Source organism: Salvelinus alpinus, chromosome 14 (assembly GCF_045679555.1).
Source record: "Salvelinus alpinus chromosome 14, SLU_Salpinus.1, whole genome shotgun sequence".
NCBI classification, from domain to species: Eukaryota; Metazoa; Chordata; class Actinopteri; order Salmoniformes; family Salmonidae; genus Salvelinus; species Salvelinus alpinus.
In genome coordinates this window covers 7,223,197-7,229,329 of record NC_092099.1, presented here as the reverse complement: position 1 = coordinate 7,229,329, position 6,133 = coordinate 7,223,197, and positions in this window count along the sequence as shown.

The window sequence follows — 6,133 nt, the reverse complement described above, 5'->3', positions numbered from 1 at the left end:
TAACTTAAAAAGTCTTAAGTCTTAAGGGGGTAGATCAGCTTTAATATTGCATATAGATTGTAGATAGCTGTCGGCGTATCCTAGCTATCCTGCTTCTCATGGGCCTGTGAAAGGTTCCACGAATTGTGTGAGGGGAAGGAATAGGCAGATTTCTGCATCCCCTTCTCCGGCCATTGTATTGGACAGTTCAATGGTAAGAAATGTCTCAGTGTCTGGAGCAAAATCTTTGTGCTATCCAGGAGCACTAGTACAGGACATCCATAAGCTGCTCCCAAACATTTTAAACCTGCATCAGGAAATTGAGTCTATCATAGTTAATGTGGGATTCAATGACATTATGAAGGGCAGCTCAGAACAGCTGACAATGAATTTTAAAGAACAAAATGACACCAACAAACACCCCATAATATCTGTCCCTCTGCCCTCCCTAAATCGTGGCATTGAACGCTACGAGACTAATGCAGCTCTGTGAGTGTAAATTTTTTTGACAATTACCTTCTGGAAACAAATCGTGTTTTATCATTTGGGTTCCTGGATCCTTTCATTGCATTATAAGGCTGGGTTGAGTCAATGATTTATCAATTACCCAAGCCCAGCTCAGTTAATCCCTACCATTGTGTCACTGAGTTGTCATGATGCTTCCGCAAATGTACATTATCCCAGGAATGTTGGAAGACACAATGTAAGTAACCTAATTTATGCACCTCTAACTGCCATAAATGCCTCTGCCCTAATATGTCCACTGTGTGCAGCTCACCCTGCACTAACATAAATAACATGAGCATGTCTACTTTTGCTCAACTTCACAGTAAAGCAATGAAAACAATCAAGCATTCCTGAAAAGTACTAAACATAGCCCACGTTAACATACGTAGCTTAAGAAACAAGGTTCATGAAATCAATAATTTGCTACTAACAGATGACGTTCATATTCTGACAATCTCTGAAGCTCACTTAGATAATACCTTTGACGATACAGTGGTAGCAATACATGGTTATAACATCTACAGAAAAGACAGAAATGCCAAATGTGGAGGTGTTGCCATTTAGATTCAGAACGACATTCCTCTGAAGCTTAGAGAGGATTTCATGTTAAATAATGTTGAAGTAATATGGCTACAAGTTCATCTGCCTACCAAATCAAATCAAATCAAATCAAATTTTATTAGTCACATACACATGGTTAGCAGATGTTAATGCGAGTGTAGCGAAATGCTTGTGCTTCTAGTTCCGACAATGCAGTAATAACAACAAGTAATCTAACCTAACAATTCCACAACTACTACCTTATACACACAAGTGTAAAGGGATAAAGAATATGTACATAAAGATATATGAATGAGTGATGGTACAGAACGGCATAGGCAAGATGCAGTAGATGGTATAGAGTACGGTATATACATATGAGATGAGTACTGTAGGGTATGTAAACATAAAGTGGCATAGTTTAAAGTGGCTAGTGGTACATGTATTACATAAAGATGGCAAGATGCAGTAGATGATATAGAGTACAGTATATACATATACATATGAGATGGGTAATGTAGGGTATGTAAACATTATATTAAGTGGCATTGTTTAAAGTGGCTAGTGGTACATTTTTACATAATTTCCATCAATTCCCATTTTTAAAGTGGCTGGAGTTGAGTCAGTATGTTGGCAGCGGCCGCTAAATGTTAGTGGTGGCTGTTTAACAGTCTGATGGCCTTGAGATAGAAGCTGTTTTTCAGTCTCTCGGTCCCTGCTTTGATGCACCTGTACTGACCTCGCCTTCTGGATGATAGCGGGGTGAACAGGCAGTGGCTTGGGTGGTTGTTGTCCTTGATGATCTTTATGGCCTTCCTGTGACATCGGGTGGTGTAGGTGTCCTGGAGGGCAGGTAGTTTGCCCCCGGTGATGCGTTCTGCAGACCTCACTACCCTCTGGAGAGCCTTACGGTTGTGGGCGGAGCAGTTGCCGTACCAGGCGGTGATACAGCCCGACAGGATGCTCTCGATTGTGCATCTGTAGAAGTTTGTGAGTGCTTTTGGTGACAAGCCGAATACCTAAACCCCATTTGTGTGGGAAGCTGCTATAGACCACCAATTGCTAAAATTCAGTATCTGGATAACATGTGTGAAATGCTTGACAATGTAGTATGTGATATCAACAGAGAGGTATATTTTCTGGGTGATTTAAATATTGACTGGAATTCTTCAAGCTGCCCACTCAAGAAAAAGCTTCAAACTGTAACCAGTGCCTCAGTCAACCTACCAGGGTTGTTACAAACAGCACAGGAATGAAATCATCAACATGTATTGATCACATCTTTACTAATGCTGCACATTTGCTTTAAAGCAGTATCCAAATACATCAGATATACTTATCACAATAAGCCATATCTAGGAAAACCAAAGATCCAAAGGCTGGGCCTAATATAGTGTATAAGCAGTGGTGATTTTAGCATGTAAATCTTCAAAATGTAAAAGGCACTCGCACATCTGAGCTATCTTTTTTGCAGGTGCATGGTAACAGTTGAATAAATTAGAAAAAAGAAGAAACCCGCACACTGCTCTTGATAGTCTCATTGCTCTTTAATAAGCTTTACGTATCGGCCTCAAGGCCTTCGTCAAAGCTTTTGTGAGTTTTTTTTAATTAGCACACTTATGTATGGAACATTGGTTCCAAGGTGGCTTAGCAGTTCAGACGTCTTTTTCTGTTCCGTATTGTTCGTGTCCTGTATATATATATATATTTACACCTTTCTTCGCATATCTTTTTATCTATTTTATTATCCAAGAACTCAACTACAAAAGCTTTCCTGCAAAAGCTTTCCTGCAACCCGCTTCACCAATTACAAAAGTATTACTTACCTCAATCTGAAAATCCATCGTGGAAGCTAGCCAGGGGCTAATTCAGAAGATAGCCTGAAAGCTTAACCAGAAGCTACTCCGATAGCTAGCCAGAAGCTAATCTGTAGCTGCCCCGAAATTAGCCGGTTTGCTGGCTAGCGTTGGTGTTTCAGCTGCCCACGTTTAGTGGTCATCAGCTATTCCTTTAGCTCGATAATCTACCGGCACTTTTGTGCAACGCGACTCGGACCGGAGCATTCCGGGACTCTTTTTTTTTTTTTTTTTTTTTTCTCTCAGTTTCCCCGGATTCCAGCCGCAGGCTCTGGACACTTGTACCTTGATTTCGCAGCTAGCTAGCTGCAAACCGTGTGACTATTGGCTTACGTCGACCCCGGAGCAAACTCTAATCATTCTGGAGCTAGCCAGCTGAGGAGTTCCATCACCACCCGGACCCGTTTCTTTTGTTGCTGCTGCAGATACGGAACCCCACCGGGCCTTCACGACTGACTGCCGCGACTGACTGCCGACGTTATCTGCCCGAGGGATTTATCCAACTGGCACCTCCGTCCCGACGTTACCTGAACGCTCATCTGAGGCCCGCTAATCGTTAGCTGTCTTATCGGCTGCTATTTGAACAAGTATATTGGACAACTATTATTATTATTATTATTTATTTATTTTATTTTTATTTTATTTTTTCCTTGGGTCACTATATCTATTTTGCCAATTTGGATTGATCCCCTCTACCACACGGAACCCCACTACACGGAACCCCACTAACCTACCGACGGAAACGCACGAGGTATCTACAAACAGACCTCCATCCTATGCTGCTACCGATAGCCATATACCCGGCCAGCTGTCTGGATCGCCACGACCCCAACCAACCTCTACTCACTGGACCCTTATTGATCACTCGATTAGCATGCCTCTCCTTAATGTAAATATGCCTTGTCCATTGCTGTTCTGGTTAGTGTTTATTGGCTTATTTCACTGTAGAGACTCTAGCCCTGCTCTCTATACCATATCCAACCTCTCAGTTCCACCACCCACATATGCGATGACATCACCTGGTTTCAATGATGTTTCTAGAGACAATATCTCTCTCATCATCACTCAATACCTAGGTTTACCTCCACTGTATTCACATCCTACCATACCTTTGTCTGTACATTATTCCTTTAAACTATTTTATCGCCCCCAGAAACCTCCTTTTACTCTCTGCTCTAGTAGCTCTAGGCGACCAATTCTCATAGCTTTTAGCCGTACCCTTATCCTAATCCTCCTCTGTTCCTCTGGTGATGTAGAGGTGAATCCAGGCCCTGCAGTACCTGGCTCCACTCCTATTCCCCAGGCGCTCTCTTTTGATGACTTCTGTAACCGTAATAGCCTTGGCTTCATGCATGTTAACATTAGAAGCCTCCTCCCTAAGTTTGTTTTGTTCACTGCTTTAGCACACTCTGCCAACCCGGATGTTTTAGCCGTGTCTGAATCCTGGCTTAGAAAGACCACCAAAAATTCAGACATTTTCATCCCCAATTACAAGATTTTCAGACAAGATAGAACGGCCAAAGGGGGCGGTGTTGCAATCTACTGCAAAGACTGCCTGCAGAGTTCTGTTATACTATCCAGGTCTGTTCCCAAACAATTTGAACTTCTACTTTTAAAAATCCACCTCTCTAAAAACAAGTCTCTCACCGTTGCCGCCTGCTATAGACCACCCTCTGCCCCCAGCTGTGCTCTGGACACTATATGTGAACTGATTGCCCCCCATCTATCTTCAGAGCTCGTGCTGCTAGGCGACCTAAATTTGAACATGCTCAACACCCCAGCCACCCTACAATCTAAGCTTGATGCCCTCAATCTCACACAAATTATAAATGAACCTACCAGGTACCACCCCAATTCCGTAAACACGGGTACCCTCATAGATATCATCCTAACAAACTTGCCCTCCAAATACACCTCTGCTGTTTTCAACCAAGATCTCAGCGATCACTGCCTCATTGCCTGCATCCGTAATGGGTCAGCGGTCAAACGACCTCCACTCATCACTGTCAAACGCTCCCTGAAACACTTCAGCGAGCAGGCCTTTCTAATCGACCTGGCCGGGGTATCCTGGAAGGATATTGATCTCATCCCGTCAGTAGAGGATGCCTGGTCATTTTTTAAAAATGCCTTCCTCACCATCTTGAATAAGCATGCCCCATTCAAGAAATTTAGAACCAGGAACAGATATAGCCCTTGGTTCTCTCCTGACCTGACTGCCCTTAACCAACAGAAAAACATCCTATGGCGTTCTGCATTAGCATCGAACAGCCCCCGCGATATGCAACTTTTCAGGGAAGCCAGAAACCAATATACACAGGCAGTTAGAACAGCCAAGGCTAGCTATTTCAAGCAGAAATTTGCTTCCTGCAACACAATTTCAAAAAAGTTCTGGGACACCGTAAAGTCCATGGAGAATAAGAACACCTCCTCCCAGCTTCCAACCGCTCTGAAGATAGGAAACACTGTCACCACCGACAAATCCACTATAATTGAGAATTTCAATAAGCATTTTTCTACGGCTGGCCATGCTTTCCACCTGGCTACCCCCACCCCGGACAACAGCACTGCCCTCCCCTCTGCTACTCGCCCAAGCCTTCCCCATTTCTCTTTCTCCCAAATACAGTCAGCTGATGTTCTAAATGAGCTGCAAAATCTGGACCCTTACAAATCAGCCGGGCTAGATAATCTGGACCCTTTCTTTCTAAAACTATCTGCTGAAATTGTTGCCACCCCTATTACTAGCCTCTTCAACCTCTCTTTCGTGTCGTCTGAGATCCCCAAAGATTGGAAAGCAGCTGCGGTTATCCCCCTCTTCAAAGGGGGGGACACCCTTGACCCTAACTGCTACAGACCTATATCTATCCTACCCTGCCTTTCTAAGGTCTTCGAAAGCCAAGTCAACAAACAGATTACCGAACATTTCGAATCCCACCACACCTTCTCCGCAATGCAATCTGGTTTCAGAGCTGGTCATGGGTGCACCTCAGCCACGCTCAAGGTCATAAACGATATCGTAACCGCCATCGATAGGAAACAATACTGTGCAGCCGTATTCATTGACCTGGCCAAGGCCTTTGACTCTGTCAATCACCACATCCTCATTGGCAGACTCAACAGCCTTGGTTTCTCTAATGATTGCCTCGCCTGGTTCACCAACTACTTCTCTGATCGAGTTCAGTGTGTCAAATCGGAGGGTCTGTTGTCCGGGCCTCTGGCAGTCTCTATGGGGGTGCCACAGGGTTCAATTCTTG